Here is an 18,944-nt window from a genome sequence, read left to right on the forward strand (position 1 = left end):
GTCCCATGTTCAAGAAGGATGAATTCAAACTGGAACAGGTTCAGAGACGGGCTACAAGGATGATCCGAGGAATGGAAAAACTGCCTTATGAAAGGAGACTCAAAGAGCTTGGCTTGTTTAGCCTGGCCAAAAGAAGGCTGCGGGGGGATATGCTTGCTCTATATAAATATATCAGGGGGATTAACGTTAGGGAGGGAGAGGAATTATTTAAGTTTAGTACTAATGTAGGCAGGAGGACGAATGGGTATAAACTGGATATTAGGAAGTTTAGACTTGAAATTAGACGAAGGTTTCTAACCATTAGGGGAGTGAAGTTCTGGAACAGCCTTCCGAGGGAAGTAGTGGGGGCAAAAGACTTTCCTGGCTTTAAGACAAAGCTTGATAAGTATATGGAGGGGATGTTATGATAGGATTGTTAATTTGGGCAATTGATCTTGGATTACCACCAGATAGGTCTGCTCAATGATCTGCGGGGAGATGTTGGATGGCATGGGAACTGAGTTACTGCAGAGAATTCCTTCTTGGGTGCTGGCTGGTGACTCTTGCCCACATGCTCAGGGTTTAGCTGATCGCCATATTTGGGGTCGGGAAGGAATTTTCCTCCAGGGCGGATTGGCAGGGGCCCTGGAGGTTTTTCGCCTTCCCCTGCAGCGTGGGGCACGGGTCGCTTGCTGGTGGTTTCTCTGCAGCTTGAGGTCTTCAAACCAATTTTAAAGATTTCAATAACTCGATCCTGGGATAGGGGTTGTTGTAAAATTGGATGGGTGGGGTTCTGTGGCCTGCCTTGTGCAGGAGGTCAGACTAGATGATCAGATTGGTCCCTTCTGACCTATGAGTCTATGAGTCTATGAGTTCAGCTGGGGTGGAGAGTGGAAGGGATAGATCTATGCTCTGAGCTCATGGGAAGGTGAGCTGCAGAAGGGCCTGTTGCCTGACATCTGGCAACACTGACCTAACCAAGTCTACCCACAAGAGGAAACCAAGTTGGGAGAAGGCCCTGAACACAAAAGGGTCCAGATCCCAATTGCCTGACCTAAGGAGAAAGCCCTAAATCCCTTACAGGCATCTGAAGGCTTCCTCATTATTGAATTTTCTTTTGCATATCCCACAAGGTATGGAGTAGAACACATGACCTGGCCTCAAGGCCTGATCACGGAAGGGCTGCAAGGACAGAGCAGCTGTCAACAGGAGTGCCAGGAAAAAAGAGGACCTGCCCTACCCTGTCTGATCAGTGGGTGGTGCTGGCGGTGAGTGATCCCTTTCAGACGTTACCATGTATCATTTCATTTAGATCAATTTAAAACTGGTCATTAGTGGGAGGATAAAAATCAGGCTAATGATGGGAAGTTGGCTTTAATTATGGAGCACCAATGTGTCTCCTCTTAACACCAAAATATTCAGTCAAATTAGTACAGCTCTAGTTCTCTGGAGAGACCAATGATCTAAGCTGGTCAGATGATATGCTTTCTAACCCAACACAAATGTTATGGGTGGACTTATTGCTGTTCAGCCAGGTTCACCTGGCCAGTCTCTTTCCTTAACAATTATCTGTATCTGGAGACAAAGTTCCCTCTTCTTGAAAAGCCTCCTGCTCCTCCTCTCCAGCCCCTGATCTGAAAGTAAGTGACGTAACCAAGAGCTCTGATCAGCCTTCTCTCCTCAGATTCCTAAATGAAGAGACCACTCCCTTACCTGCCCCTCACACCTAATTTCATTCACATCTTGCCACAGATAAAGTATAAATGCACATAGTATTCTATTAGTCTTCTCCCATCAAACTCCACTTGAAAATTTTAGGCTCAGACATTTATTTATCTCTTGATTAAGGTTACCTTTCCCCAACAGAATATAATAGTTGTAGGACCATCCCAAGCCAGATTTGATTACCACAATGGGGAACAACATAAAAAAAGCATCCAATCTTATATTGCAGCTGACTCATTTGCATTCTCCTCTCAGAACTGCTTCCTGAACCAAACACCAGCACTCACTCAGTATGCTCTAGTATATGAATATATAAGGATGGCAATTTCTGAACCTCTTTTGCCTGGAAACATCCAAGGGAAAAGTTTGAGATGAGCTCATGGAAAAATGAGAGAAAAATTGGGAACAGGATACAGAAAAGAGATAATAGACAAATGTTTGATTGTGATTCAGGCAAAAACTGGGGATTGTTCTTCTTGTACCCAAACCACTTCATCCCACCCCATGTTCCAGAAAGGGGAAGTGGCTTGACTGTGGTCAGCAAATCCATGGGAGAACCAGGAAGAGCACTCAGGTCTCCACTGGAATAAATTTGCCTTCCTTGCAAGGCAAGTAGGGAATGTGAACAGAGACCATGGGCTAGACTCTGATCTTATTTACATCAGTATAAATAGGGAGTGAATGTATTCACTTCAGTGGAGTTACTCAGGTGTAACTGACAGACAGATCTTGCCTGTGGTTTAAGAAGTGTTTAGACACTAGCTGATCACTTGTTGCGTAGGCAACCTTGTGTAATAAATTAAATATTTAACTGACCTCAAGTGGGTTAAATTTAACACTTTAGGCCTTGCGTAAACCTACAAAGAGAAAAGATCCAGTGAGCGCTTTGTGCAGGTGCAACGCACTTCAGACTAGCAGAGTGAGAACTTCCTGTGCAGTTTCAGATGGAGCATTGCAGAGTGAATAATTCTTCCCCTCTCAGCTCCTGTTGTCCATTCCCTTACAAGGCAATGACAAGGTGACCCCAGACTGTCTCTCTCCATCCTCAAAGAATTTTCATGAAGGACATTGGTGGCACTTCAAAGTCTAGTTCCTGCACTCCAGCCTCCTGTGGAAGAGCTACCAAGGTATAATTTCCACATTCTTCAGGGGCTTTCACTGGTAAAGTTTATAGCTGTTATAAGAGGTATATAGTTTATTGCTTTTGTATAATTCAAGAAATGAGTGATTAGTTCTCCTGAAATGGATATATATCTACAAACTTTACAAAATTTTTCTTCTGACTAAAATTTAACAGAGACAGTATGGACTAGAATACCATTTTATCATTATTTTTAGTAAGAGACTTGAAAAGTATTTAGTATCTCAGGCAAACCCAGTGTTAGAATTTGATATATTTGTATTTTATTCAACTCAGGTCTAGTATTCACCAAATCTACAAGATCCACATAAGCTGGAGAAAACAGGAAGCTGAAGTACTGTGAACCAAGGGTAATGATAATTAGAAGTGGACTGAGTGGCAGGATCTTTGTTATCTTCATAAATATTCTGGAAGTAGGTCTAAATAACCTGATAATGTAATGTAAATTAATATCATGTAATTCTCAGATGGTAGTAAATGGATGGGTGTTGCAAACGTAAACAAGATCAGATAGATAACCTGAAGCAATTTGGAAAGTTTAGCAAAATGAGCAGAAAATAAAATTAAAACTATTATGTCTAGTATAATAATAATCCAAAACTTTGCTACTCAGTGATAGTGAGAAATGGAAAACAGATTAAATATGTGCTTGCAATTCAGTAGTTTAGCAAAAAGCTAATAATATTTTGTGGATAGGTAGAGACATCGAGTTATAGGACATTCTCTTTCTCTATGGCGCTGATGAGAGCATACCTAGAATACCACACACTCTTCTATTCACTTCCATTTTGATACACTATTGTTAGTGGCACCTTAGAGACTAATAAATGTATTTAAGCCTAAGCTTCCATGGGCTAAAACTCACTTCATTGGATGCATGCAGTGGAAAATACAGTAGGAAGATATATATACACAGAGCATTTTTTTCATGTCCTCTGTATATATATATATATATATATATATATATATATATATATATATATATATTCCTACTGTATTTTCCACTGCATGCATCTGATGAAGTGGGTTTTAGCCCACGAAAGCTTATGTTCAAATAAATGTGTTAGTCTCTAAGGTACCACAAGGACTCCTCTTTCCTTTTGCTGATACAGACTAACACGGCTACCATTTTGAAACCTGTCACTATTATTAGTATTTTATTACTTTTTTGTTGAACACCTACTACATACCTTTCTGTATCGAACACAGGGAAGGTGGGCCAAGATTTAAAAAAATGGAAGCCTAAACTTAGCCTCTTATATCCATATCTAGTCACATGAAAAACTGATTTATAATAAAAAATCTTGAGCATCCCTCAGTCCCCTCTGAAATCTATAAGACTTACTGGCTGCTCGGTGCCTTTTTAAATTAGGCTGCTTAGACTGAGAAGCCTAATTTTTAGCACCCATTTTTGAGTATTTTGACCACAGACCCTGTCCCAAGGATTTATATAAACATGACTTATAAAAAAGCAGAAAGTGGTGGGCAGTTTGAAATGAACTCAGAGAAATGACTTGCACTTTATTAATGAGGCTGAAGGGATTGACTTATAAAGAAAGACTTAAGATCTAAAAGTATGTAAGAAACTTTGTTCAAACCATGACTAAAAGGGAATGCACGATAACTGTCTAGAAATATTGAAAGTGTATCAGCATCAAGGAGGGAAATGAGTGATTGGGGTGGTGTGAGGTTGTAGATGTTGGTATATAGGGAGGCAGTTAAGACAAACAACATTTTCCCAAGGTAAGGGGTAGAAATCCCTCTGCAAGAAACATTTAATATTAGACCGAATAAAGCATTAGACAGAATCCTACATTAAAGGTATGAAAATATAAACCCTAGTCTGTGATTGATATAACACTCCTACACTGACCATGTGTGTGGTGTGGCGGAGGTCTCTGCTTCATCAGCCAGGGAAGGGAGGCAATCTCCAGGCCCAAGTCCCTTTTCATGCCCTTCTTTATTATTTACAACAAAGTGAACAAACAAAATAGGAACAAAACCAAAACAAAACAAAACACCCTCAGCTGAAAACATTGGTCATAGTCCCCAGAGGTTTCCCTGCCTCAGCCAGTCAGGAAGAGTGACCCCCCTGGCTTGGTGACTCCTCTGGACTCAGCTTCCTCTTTCTGACCTGTCATGTGGTAGTCACAAATCCCTTTGACCACTCCATAATGTTGTTTTACCCTTATCACAGACTCCCACAATAAATGAATAAAATAACACAAAGTTGGGAAAGACACCTTGACTTCTATGATTTTCTGCACCATGGCCACATTTGGACTGTGTACATTTGGAGTAACTCCCACTGACTTCCATGGAATTACTCCAGATGTACACAAGAGTGTCTCTGAGCAGAATATGACCCCATGATTCTGTCTATACTGAAACTCAATGTATGTTATGCTAATGGATATTACTCAAAGGGAGGAGCAAGTGGAGGAGGTGCATCACTCAAGTGGCAGTGCATGGAGCACTGGAGCCTAAAGTTCTCCAAAATCCATATTTAGGCACCTAGGGGTGGTGTTTTCAAAAGTCCCTGAATGATTTTGGAGCAAAAGCCCCATTAAAGTCAATGGCATTACAATGGTATAAAACAAGTGGAGAATCAGATCCAGAGTCTCTAGAAACCTGAAGGGGAGAGCAAAGAGGGACATCCCTTTTTAATGTTGCACATTTGACACGTGCTATAAGCATTTAACTCAGCACAGCCATCCCTGTCAGCAGGAAGAGAGGGTCACCATCCAGTCCTCTCATTACCCCCAAGTTGACTCACCGGGGATTCTTTTGCTACTGGGAGAGCTCTTCCTGATACTATCGAGTTCTCCAGTATTAGGACCCAGATTGTGTCCAGCCTCCCTCCACTGCCAGAGAATATGAAATGGTAGTTTTGTCTTTCATACTCTTCTTCTGAATCTGTCCCACCAGGATTTTATTTGTTTGTTTGTTTTTCTTCTCTGAATCCATCTAATTTGCCATTGTGTATTAAAGTATCCCGCACCCAGAACTATGTGCCACATTCCAGGTGCAGTGAGAGGGAGGCTTGGCTCTTCCAACCCTCATGCCCCAGTTTATTCTGCTGTGAGAGCATTACAATTGCTGTAGTTCCTTAACCTAAGTATCAGTTTCCAACAGATCTCATTGTACATCTCAGTCTACTCGATCCAACCTTTCTATCCCAGAATGAACCAGAAAAGAATGAGCAGGCAGTGACATATGTAGACCTGAAATTTCAAACTACTTCCTAGCAGAAGAAGAAAAAGACACCTAAGAACACCAGGGACAAAGGTGTGGTATGTTTGTAAGCATCTGAGAATATATCTGCTATTACTGATATTTTGTTTTCCATGTTAAATCTCTTCCTTGAGCTGTACACATTGTATCTGTCTTTATCTACTTATATTTTTACCTTTTTCTTCAGTGCCAGGCACAGTTATTTTAGTAATTTGTGTATCTCCGGAGCCCTGAAACACTGTTCCGTGATTCATAGAATCATAGATTACTAGGGTTGGAAGGGACCTCCAGAGGTTATCTAGTCCAACCTCCTACTCAAAGCAGGACCAATTCCTAACTAAATCATCCCAGCCAGGGCTTTGTCAAGCCTGACCTTAAAAACCTCTAAGGAAGGAGATTCCACCACTTTCCTAGGTAACCCATTCCAGTGCTTCACCACCCTCCTAGTGAAAAGGTTTCTCCTAATATCCAACCTAAACCTCCCCCACTGCAATTTGAGACCATTGTTCCTTGTTCTGGCATCTGTTACCACTGAGAACAGTCTAGATCCATCCTCTTTGGAACCCTCTTTCAGGTAGTTGAAAGCAGCTATCAGATCCCCCCTCATTCTTCTCTTCTGTAGACTAAATAATCCCAATATTCTCAGCCTGTCCTCATAAGTCATGTGCTCCAGCCACCTAATCATTTTTGTTGCCCTCCGCTGGATTCTTTCCAATTTTTCCACATCCTTCTTGTAGTGTGTGGCCCAAACCTGGACACAGTACTCCAGATGAGGCCTCACCAATGCCAAATAGAGGGGAATGATCACGTCCCTCAATCTGCTGCCAACGCTCCCACTTATACAACCCAAAATGCTCTTTACCTTCTTGGCAACGAGGGCACACTGTTGACTCATACCCAGCTTCTCATCCACTGTAACCCCTAAGTTCTTTTCTGCAGAACTGCTGCCTAGCAGTTGTGTTATCGCAAATCGTTCCTTGTCAATGAATGTTGTTGATTTGCCTCATATTCAAGGAGATGTTGTCTCTTTGTCATGCCTTGTTGTGGGAGGATTAAAGGAGATGACAGCTGAATTCTACTCTCCCTTCTGAAACCTACTCATACCCAAATAAAATAAGATTTTCTTTCTGCTTTGCCTGATTGTAATAGTTAACATCATGAAGTCATTGCTGATCCTTAATTGTCCACATTTATTTACCATCCCAGAGCCTTAAAATCATTTCTGTCCAGCAGAGGATTTCATGAGCATCCAAGAAGTTGAGCAATTAGTTTTAGAGAAGATGACATTTAAAATGCTTTTTTTAAAAAAACAGAAATAAAACATGATCTCCATTTAAAAGAACCTAATACCTAGTAACCTATTTCCACTGAAGTTAATTGGAGTACAGCTGTTGAATTCAATGGGAGCAGGAGCAGGCTTTAAATCAAAGAAATAGCCCTGGATATGTTGAATGAGTTTATAAATATGTTTTGTAGATCACAGTTCAATTTGTTTTGAAGTATGTAAAGTGAAATTTTACATTTTCAAATTTTTCATTAGCAGAATGCATGAGTCACAAGAGTAATTGAGTAGATATATTATCTTAGTTGGAGATTTCCATAACTTTTAATGCTTAGGTTTTTTAACTCTAATTTTCATGATTTATATTGTATGTGCAAAGCATTATATTAGTCACTTGAACAACTTTCAGTGTAAGTTAACAGTTTGGGTAGGACTATAAAAAGGAGTCTGATATTGGAAAAAAGGTGAGAAGATGAATTTGCTGAATTCACAGATGTTGGTTGATCTCATACACTGACAGGCTCCGGCAGACCATTGTACTGTGGGACTAAACTTTTTCATACAAAAATCTTGCCATCAGGGCTGGCTCTACTGTTTTTGCTGCCCCAAGCAGCATGCCGAATTGCCGCCATGGATGGTGGGGGCAGTCCGTGTGCTGTTAGGGCGGCACTCGCGCTTCTGTGGTGGCTGAAGACAGAAGCTGCACTGCCACAGACAGCTGAACATAGAAGCTGCTGCTGAACTGCTGCTGCCGCAGAAACGCAAGTGCCCCCCTAAAGGCACACGGACCGCCTCCACCATCAGCGGTGGCAATTCGACCCACTGCTTGGGGGCAAAAACACAGGGACTGGCGCCCTTTGCAGATTGCTGCCCTAAGCACCTGCTTGGGATGCTGACGCCTAGAGCTGGCCCTGCCTGCCATGCCCCTATGTACTGCAATGGTAGTCTCATAGCCCCACTGGATTTTAATAAGATCCATCTACCTTGTCAGTGCATTGAATGGAATTCGCTATTTCTATGCCATAACTCACTAGAAGGAAATGAGAAGGTGGTGACCTATACAGGATTGAAATGCCACAATGCTTCTGAGCAGGAGAGGACAGAAAGGACTGTGAACTCCCAGAGCAAAGGTACTGTATGCTACAAGCCGCTGACCCCGTATTTACGGCTGTTTAACTGTCTAACATCTACCCTGAACTGTACGAGAACTTTAAAAGCAAAACTCTGCATAAAGATTCCAGACATAAATATCCAACATCAAGAAATTCAATGGCTGAGATGCCCACAGGCATTATCCACCTGGCCTCCTTGCACATTCTTCATATTAAGATATAAAGGTGATTCTGAATGTATGTAGTATGGGAGAATTGGGGCCAGATGGTTCTTGGCCACTATATGAATGTCTGAGGGGAGGAGAGTGGTGTGTGAGAGGAATGCCCTTCCTTCTACCCCCAACCACAGTGGCCAGGTATTTTTTTCCCAGGTGCAGGGACTGCTCCCTCATAGAATGCACCAAGGCATTGGCCACCCCATGGTGAGGGAGACACAGCTATGGCCTTATCTAGCTTCCTCCAATACTATGTAATTCAGGAGAGCAACTACACTGTCCTATAAAATAGTGTAATTTGTGGTTTCCCCTTTCACACTTGAGAGTTTGGGGAGGGATTGTTCCCCAGGAGACACAATCCCCACCCAGGAGGAGGTTCCACATTAGCTCAACACAGAGCAGTTCCTAAAAGGCACAGCTGAGCTCTTAAAGCTGTTTTAAGGTGCCCTTGATGGTGGAAATTCCAAGAGGGAAGAGGGAGCCTTTTTTATTCTTCCTTGAACTCTTTGTTCTGAGCCTCATTTTCCTTACCTCACCTTTATGAGTGTACATGATACTAGCAGTGAATGAATATAATGCTTCCCCTCTTTTACAAATTGCTGCATAGATGCAGTTTGGTGCACTGCACAGGGCTTCAAACTGAAAGCCAGGATCATTGGATTGTATTCACTCCATTGGTAAGCCTGGGAAAAGCATTTCACCTCTCTCTGTTTCAATTTCTCCATCTGTAAAATGAAGATAAAACTTTCCCACCCTTTTTAAGTACTATAGTTGAAAAGCTCCATATAAGTGCTAAGGTGGAAGACATATACCTTAATGGTGTTCTGCTAGGACTCTAGGATACTGTTCTGTTGTCATCAGGTCCAATGTAATACAGTCTGCCTCCTTACTGTGGCCTCTTTAAATCTAGATTCTGCTATCCATGCATCCTGACCTGTATAGCCTTGAGCATGGACAGAGTTTTCATTCCATAGTTTGAGAGTCCTTATGGCCTGTTCTGACACTACTGAATAGGAGTGAGGGTAGGGGAAGGTGAATGGAAACATGTGTGTGGTCAAGCTGCATTTCATTAACACAGAGAACAGGACTGGAAAGCAGAACAGGCCACTCTTGTGGATAAATCTGATACAATTTAAGAGAAAATTAGAATGTTTATGCTGTTCAGGTTTTTTTAAACCATTCTACAGAATGTAATTGGTAGAGAATTGTATTGTTGCTATAAAATGGCTAAAATATTTTAATGAAGATCTCATTCTCTATTAAATTCTATGACTTATAAAGTATTGTTTTAATAAACCCTTCTCAAATTCTATACAACTTTATTGTTATCTTCATGCTTAAATTCCATAGCACTTTACAGTAAGAGCAGAGACAGAAAAAGAGCATTGTTGCAATAGTAAGAAAAAATACATCTATGGCTTATGCCTAGTTTAGGGTTTAAAAATGTTTCTCCCCATAATTCTGTACTTCTCCCTTTTCTCTCTCTCAGATTCTTCTGCTCCAGCTCCTGCATGGGGGGTCATAGCAGGGATTTTGGGGATCTTCTGCTTGGCTTTGCTGATAGCAGTGGGTGTCTTGGCTGTCAGTCGTAAGTACTCACAAAGGAGATATTGAGAGACAGACTCTGTGCTGGTGTACCCCTTTTGTAACTGCTGGAGAGTAAATCTCATGGGGTGCAAATCAGTGAAGAGCTGCAAATGATTAGCTCTTTTGAAAATCAGGCCACTTATTCAGAAGCCTAATTATGGCTTTAGGGGACAGGGCAAGGGCACCAGCTGGGTTCTTTCATATTTTCTCCCCCACACTCCCAAATCTATGGTGAGTGCAGCACTTTCACTGGCTTGTCCTCTGTGCTCTGGAACGACCCCCTTTGCAGCGTTTCCAGGGACAACTGCAACTGATGACTCCCTAGAACAGGGATAGGCAAACTATGGCACATATGCCGAAGGTGGCATGCGAGCTGATTTTCAGTGGCACTCACACTGCCTCGTTCCTGGCCACCGGTCTGGTGGGCTTTGCATTTTAATTTAATTTTAAATGAAGCTTCTTAAACATTTTAAAAACCTTATTTACTTGATATACAGCAATAGTTTAATTATATATTATAGACCAGTGGTTCCCAAACTGGGGTTCATAAACCTCTGGAGGTTTGCGAAATGTTACAGGGAGTTCTAGGGGAAAAATTTCCTAATGGTGGACAGAGCTGTCCATAGGGACCTGGACCGTGGGCACCATGGGGGTAGCAGCCCAGATCCCCTGGACTTCCAAGAGCTAAGCAGGTCAAAGCAAGCACATCTATCACACTGAGGAGATTTAAACTTCAAGACTTCTTATAAGAAATGGAAAGGGAGATGGATATTGTTTGCTGTTTTTAAAATTAAAAAGGCAGCTAGTATTGTTTTTAAAATGATGAAGAAGAACAGGTTTAAGCTTTGTTGTAATGTGCATTGTTTGCCTGGACTGTTCCAGACCTGAATGCTTGTGTAGGAGGAACTCTTTAAGTTGGTGTAACGTGCTTGGATGCTCTGCAAGAACGAGGCCCACACACACTGTGAGTTATTTGGCTTTAATGACGGTAAAGTGACACATTCGCAACGGGGACCCTGGGCGTTGCTGTCACTTTGGCTGGGAACCCAGCACCGAAGCTCAGCTCGGCCTGGGTCGGAGTCCAAAGGCGGGACCGGGAGCATACAGCTATATATACACAATACAAAAGCAACTCATACATATGCAAAAAGGGACTTTCCACAAGCTATGCCCACCCTTTGGCCTAAGGCCATACAAACTGGTTTCAACCAGTTAAAAGCAAGTTATAACTGGCATGCTGTGTCCTACAATGACCAGCCACTTAGCAAGCAGGGGCTTTCCACAAGGCCGCCGAGAAAGCGGAGATGCCCTAGCTAGGCTGTGACACAGTCTTCCGCAGTCTCCTACAGTTGGCTTCTTAAATACCTTCATGCTGGTTTCACATCTGATACTCCTTGATGAAACATAGCAGCCTTGTCTTATAACAGGCTTATTGAAAGTGATACAAGCTACGAAAGTGAGATCTTGGAGGAGTATTGCTGTTTTCATAATGCAATAAAAATACTGTAATGATAAATAATAATAATAAATAGTGTGTAATAAGCATGTCATCAAAACAAATTTTATATTTCCAAGAACACTGCTTTTATAATTTATATTCAGATAAAGGAGAAAATCCCTGGAAATATTCATTTTTAGGAGAGGGTTCGCGAGATTTGACATTTTAGTGAAAGGGATTCACAGGTGGTTAAAGGTTGGGAACCACTGTTATAGACTTATAGAAAGAGACCTTCTAAAAATGTTAAAATGTATTACCGGCACATGAAACCTTAAATTAGAGTGAATAAATGAAGACTTGGCACCCCACTTCTGAAAGGTTGCCGACCCCTGCCCTAGAATAACAGCTCCAATTAGCCACATGACCCAAGAGCCAGAAGGGGCATAGGGGCATTTTAGTGGTCACTTCAAACATTACCTGTGTTAAACATAGACATTGGAAATCGGGATATTTTCAATTGCTCTTTTCTGTGAATCCTTACAGAGTCAAGATTTTTAGCCACTCAGCTTTTGAAGGTGCTACTAAGTTCAAAATCTTTATTTTTAAGATTACTTTTAAGAAGGACAAAATACCTGTCATGTTACATGTAACATTATAATTTGTTGTTATTACAGTATAACAGACATTCTGCCTGATGGCATAACTGCAAGTAGAACTTGTCCCTTTGTGTCCTTATAAGACATAATATATTGATCTGTAAAATTGTGCTATAATTTATTTTAAGTGGTACATCATATTGTTATATTACTTTGGCTTTAAGTTTTTCAGATCTCCTAAATACCATGTAAACTGCAGGAAAACCTGAACCAGTTTCAGGAAATTATCCCAGGTAAGAATGGAAACCTGCCAAAGGTTTTGAACAGGAAAGATTGCCTTCAAAAGGGCAACATTTTTTTCTTGTATGTGCTGTAACTTTAGACCAACACCATTTCCATTTAAATCCCCAACATTGTTGCTACACTAATGAATAGAAGATTATGACATTTTGGGTTAACTTTTTATTCTTATTTACCAAATATTTTCACTCACTGCAAAAGTCAGAAGTGAGTTTTGAAGAAATGTAAAGGAGGCTAAGTTGGTTTAACTCACATGTTGAAAGGCAACCGGAAAGGAGAATAGCAAGAAAAATAGATAACATGAGGGAATAATAATAATAGTAGAATCATAGAAACGTACAGCTGGAAGGACTTTGTAAGGTCATTTAGTCCAGCCACCTGCACTGAGGCAAGGTCAAATAAATGTAGACCATTTCCCCTGACAGGCGTTTGTCAAACCTGCTCTTAAGAACCTCCAGAGACAGATTCCGCAACCTCCCTTGGAAGCATATTCTACAGCTATCCTTAGAGTTGGAAAGTTTTTTCTTAATATCTAACCTACATCTCCCTTAGTGCAGACTAAATTGATGAGTTCTTGCCCTATCTTCAGTGAACATGGAAAGCAGTTTGACACCAACCTTTTTATAACAACCCTTAGCATATCTGAAGACTGTTATCAAGTCCCCGCTCAGTCTTCCCTTCTCTAGGTTAAACATGCCCAGTCTTTTCAACCTTTTCTAAACCTTTGATCATTTTTTTTGCTCTCCTCTGGACTCTCTTCAATGAGTCCACATCCTTTTTTAAAGTGTAGCACCCAGAAATAGACTCAGGACTCCAGCTGAGAGCTCACTAGTGCTAAGTAAAACAGCACAGTTACCTCCTGTGTCTTACATACAACACTCTTGTTAATATACCCAAGAATGATATTACCCTTTTTCGCAACTGCATCACACTGTTGACTGTGATTCAATTTGTGATCCACTATAACCCCCCTGATCCTACAGCAGTACTATTTCCTAGTCAGTTATTCTCCATTTTGCAGTTGCACATTTGATTTTTTTCTTCCTAAGTTTAGTACTTTGCACTTGTCGTTATCGAATCCCATCTCTTTTATTTCAGTCTAGGTCTCCAATTTGTTAAGGTCAATTTGAATTCTAATCCTGTCCTCCAGTGTGCTTGCAACCCTTCCCAGCTTGGAGTCCTCTACAAATGTAGTCACATACTCTCCACTCCATTATCTAATTTACTAATGAAAATATTGAATAATGCTAGATACAGGACAGTGAACCATTGATAACTACTGTCTGAGTACTGTCTTGCAACCAGTTTTGCACCCACTTATATTAATTTCATATAGACCACATTACCCTAGTTTGCTTATGAGAATGTCTTGTGGGACTGTGTCAAAAGCCTTACTGAAATCAAGATATAGCAAATCAATAGCGTCCTTCCTATCCACTGGGCCAGTAACATTTGCAATCGTTCCTCCTTGTTAGTCAGAATCAAATCTAAAATGGCTGCCACCCATTTTCTGCCTCCATCTTCTGAAATAAGAAGTTGTCCCTAATACATTCAAAGCACAGTCTGTGTTTTGCCATAATACTTTTCCAGTGGATGTCTGGGTAGTTAAAGTTCCCCATTACCACCAGGTTATTTGTTTTGGATATTTCTGTTATTCGTTCTAGAAATGCCTTATCCACTCCTCTTCCTTAGTTGGTGGTCTATAGTAGACCCCTACTGTGAGATTCTTGTCTTTTTTCCCCTTTTATCTTCACCCAGAGTCTTTCAACTTATCTACCTCTCATCTTCTTCTGGACCTCAGAACAAGTATATATACTCTTGATATATAACGAGACACCTCTTTTATTTTTTTTCCTGTCTGTCTTTCCTGAACAAGCTGTTGCCGCCTATACCAATATTCCAGTCATGAGATTTATCCCACCAAGTCTCTGTGATACCAATTTAGGTATAATACTAATACTTCCTGTTCTCATTAGTTATTCCCCATACTCCTTACATTTATAGACTCACAGACTTTAAGGTCAAAAAGGACCAACATGATCCGACCTCCTGCACATTGCAGGCCACAGAACCTAGCCTATCCATTCCTGTACATTTGTGTACAGATATAGAATCATAGAATATCAGGGTTGGAAGGGACCTCAGGAGGTCATCTAGTCCAACCCCCTGCTCAAAGCAGGACCAATTCCCAACTAAATCATCCCAGCCAGGGCTTTGTCAAGTCTGACCTTAAAAATCTCCAAGGAGGTTGATCCAATTCCCCCATTTTTATACCTTTTATTGCTCCTATTATGATACTATTGTAACTTTCCCTCCCCTTCCAAATATTTAGCCTTATGTTAAGGTCACCCTTTTTTATACCTACCTGTGGACCTTTGTCATCTGCCTCCTTTGAACCTAGTTTGAAGTCCTCCTCACTTTGTTGGCTAGTCCCTGTACAAAGATGCTCTTCCCCTTCTTGGTCAGGTGGACTCCATCTCTTCCCAGGAGACATTCTCTGTGGAACAGCATCCCATGGTTGAGGAAGTTGAAGCTTTCCCATTGACTTGCACAGCCATTCATTTTTCTCCAGGATGCATATATCCCTGCCTGTCCTCTTACCCTCTACACAGAGGATGGACAAAAACACAACCTGCACCCCTCACTCCTTCATCCTTTCTCCCAGAGCCTTGTAGTCACTGCAGATCTGCTCAGGGTCATACCTGTCACTATCATTAGTGTCCATGTGGATGAAGCAGCACGGGGAAGTGGTCAGAAAGATGGATGATCCTTAGCAACCTTTCCATAACATCTTGGACACAAGCTCCAGGAAGGCAGAACATTTCTCAGGATATCATGTCAGATCGGCAGATGGATGCCTCTGTTCCCATGAGAAGAGAGTCCATGGTCACCACCATCCAATGCCTCCTTCTCTTGCATGTGTTGGCCATGAGTTTCTCAGCCTTGAAGGCAGGTGTTTTTTTCTTCCTAAGCCATTGAGGTCTGCTCTTCACCTTCTGTTGCCAGAACCTTATTTTGGTTCTTGACCATGATGGATGGAGGACCTGGCTGGGGGGCTGAGCACTGTTAACTGCCTGAGGTGGTCAGCAGCAAGTCTTCTCCCCGCAGCCCAGCTGGTTTTTCTTCTTCATCTGTTGCCACTGTAGTCATCCATTAAGAAGCTGTAAGATAAACTAGTCAACCTCCCACTTTAACATGTTCCATCTCATCTCTGGTGCTTCTCAGCATGTAGGTTAAACCATCTTAGATTTCCTGACACTTGCACATCAATAACTAAGTGATCAATGGAGTCTAACTCTGTGTGGAAAAGCCTTACTTGCACATCATCACTGAATTTTCTCCATTGTGCAAGAATTCTGCTCAATAAATACTGACAAAGAAACAGCCAATTAATTACAATAGCAGATGCACTTGATGTATAGAATCCAAAACATTCCCCTGGGGAAAAACAAACAAACATGATTTGTTTATAAAAGGAAAGTGATACAGGTACAATAACAATTAGTCTATTTGTTATGGCACAAGAATCCTCATGCCAGCTTCAGAATGCCAGCAACCGTGTTAGTGCTTGTGAGTCTCCAGATAGTTTGTGAAGGACTTGAATCAAAATCAAACTACAACAGAAAAGCTATTATTACAATTTTAACTTAATATTTTTAATAAAGGGACATCTAGAGGCCCCAGTCAGGTATGGGCCTTCATTATATTAGATGTTGTACAAGCACACCATAAGAGACAGTTCCTACACGAGAGACATGACAAACTTAATACAGGCAAAACACAATAAGTGGATGAAACAGTTAAGCAGAGGGAATTGGGGAGGGAAGACAAGCGTAACAGTAATAGAGGAAACCTAAACTGTATTTTCTTTTTAAGGATGGAAGCTTCTTTGCCCAGAACATTGGTTTCAACTTGGAAAGATATGCTACCTCTTTTCTACTGAATATAAATCTTGGCTGGAGAGTCTAGAGGCCTGCTCTTCTCATGGCTCCAGACTCCTTCAGATAGAAAGCAAACAAGAGCTGGTAGAGTATCTTCCTCTTCTGGAGAGTGGCCTAGTCAGAATTCCCAAGAAAGATTTGTCTGTGAAAAGATTGCAGAAAATTAGATTAGGGCTTTGTTTGGCATTTTAAGATTTTTTTTTTTTGAAGGCTAATTACCTTACTCCTCCTCTTCTCTCCCCAGCATTAGAGCCATATCTGAACCCTAAATTAAATTAAAATGCACCTGTTGAAAGACAAAACCTCAATGTCCCCTGTACCTGTCATATTCAAAGTACAGCTATTCCTCTGGTAACCCCCCGCCCATACATTGCTCCAGGAGATCTAGGGGAGATATTGTCCTCCACACAAGAGAGTCAATAAAGATTAATCCACAGAGAATTCTTTCGCAATTCCTAGAAAATCTATAGCAAACATTATTGGAGATGAGGAATGTGGTCAGTCTGGCCAGTAGAGTTGCTCAACCATGAGGCTGCCTCAGCATATAGGGACCTGTTAACCACATCACTGTACCTGATATCCATACACTAATGAAATGAGCAGATATCTGATATGCATACAACCATGAAATGAGCAGGGAAAGGAATTTAATTGCATGAATTGGCTTTGTCCTTCTACAGGATTTCATAAATCCCCTGGCAACTTCTCAGTGGATAGGATTATTACGTGACAAGACTGACAGACTCTGGATGTGGGGGAATGGCACAGCTTTCTCCACTGACCAGTAAGTTCCAGATACAACTGGAAACTTCTAGTTTCCAAGAAGTGCATTTACAGTGTTATAAGGGAGAGAAACCAAGAATGAAATAGTAAGGAGCAACATGTCATCACTGGAATATATTTTTAGAATACTTTGAAGGCCCAAGTCAGCAGAAGATGTTGCCAGTGAAGTTGAGATGTATTGACCAAACTCCCTAGGTGATGAAACTCCGAAAGTTGAAGGGATGGGAGTGCTGCAGGTAAAGAATAATGTGCATTGGAACACCTGAGTGGAGTAGGACTCAAAAAAAATAAAAAGACATAAAAAAGAGGTTGTGTGTCATGACTGAAGTGCACTGGCAGTTAAGTGAAAAGTTTGCACAGCATGTGATGCACTACTCCTGACTCTATTCAGTGCAGTTATTCATTGCATTCATAAATGCCAAATTTAATAATCTGCTTCTCCACAATTGTTTCATTATTATTAAAATTATTTTTGACGCTATCTATCATGGTGTTCAGATTAGACATTTTTGCCCTTGAAAAAATAAGGTAGTGATATAAATATAACTACAACGGCTGGAAATAACATTTTTTCTGTCATAGGTTTGAGGTAAAGAAAGGATATGTTAATGGTGACTGCGCAGTCGTCAGAGGCAGAGAATTCTTCTCTGATGACTGCAAAGCTACAAAGCGCTACATTTGTCAGCTGCCAGTTCTTGTGCCAGAGTCTGATGTATCCAGACAAGATAGATCATGGAAATCATAAAATCTGGGCATCCCATACCCAGCAACTAATATCCCCCAATAAATATTAACTCTGTAATCTTTTCCTCTTCAAAGACTGTGTTTAAATTGTAAAGTTATAATATGCTTTGTTGAGATCATATGTTGTTCATGAATCTGTGTCAAAAGGAGCTGGGATTGGCCTCTCATAACAAAAAGAAATCTGATAAACCACACATTTTTTGGATACTCACAGCCAGTCAGAGCCCTCCCAACAAGCCAAGCTGCTCTTTTTCCTTTTTCTAGTTCAGTGATAATTTATTGTAAAATGGTAATTAAACCATTATCTAATTAAAATAGTTGTTTTTCAATAAAAGGTTGAAAATTGAAAAAAATCTGATTTAGTTTCCACCTTTTCTGATTTCTTTTTACTTTACTGCATTTCATTCAATCACAGAAAAAAAAGCCATGATGAATACATTCAGATATGAGGATAATGTTGGTCAGATTAAATATTCCTTTTGGGGAAAATAGCTTGAAGGAGTTTTTTTAAAAGTATGTGGAATGGACTGAAATGGATATCCTGTGGATTCAATATCCATGTCTTTGGGGCCAAAACAGGAAAGACAAAACCACCTGTCCCACCCACTCCGCCCCCTCAGCTTCTCAAATGAGTAAGCAAACCTACAAGTGCATCATGAACTAGATGAGAGCAATGGAGAAACCTTGCTGTGAGCTGTTGTAGTCACAGGGTAGAAGTTCTCATTGACATCATTGGATAATTAAAGATGATGTTACATAGAATGCACAACTGGAAGATCTGATCCCGCCTTTGTATCATATTCCATGGAGTGGGCATTGTCAAAAGTGATTCTCCATCACTTCACCACCTCAACTCCAGCACACTGT

General features: G+C 40.9%; 1 pseudogene; it reads left to right on the forward strand.

Moving 5' to 3' along the window:
- The first annotated feature begins 2,762 nt into the window (after positions 1-2,762).
- Positions 2,763-18,078, forward strand: LOC115644481 (annotated as a pseudogene).
- The last annotated feature ends 866 nt before the right edge of the window (positions 18,079-18,944 follow it).

The sequence above is a fragment of the Gopherus evgoodei genome, chromosome 1 (assembly GCF_007399415.2).
Source record: "Gopherus evgoodei ecotype Sinaloan lineage chromosome 1, rGopEvg1_v1.p, whole genome shotgun sequence".
NCBI classification, from domain to species: Eukaryota; Metazoa; Chordata; order Testudines; family Testudinidae; genus Gopherus; species Gopherus evgoodei.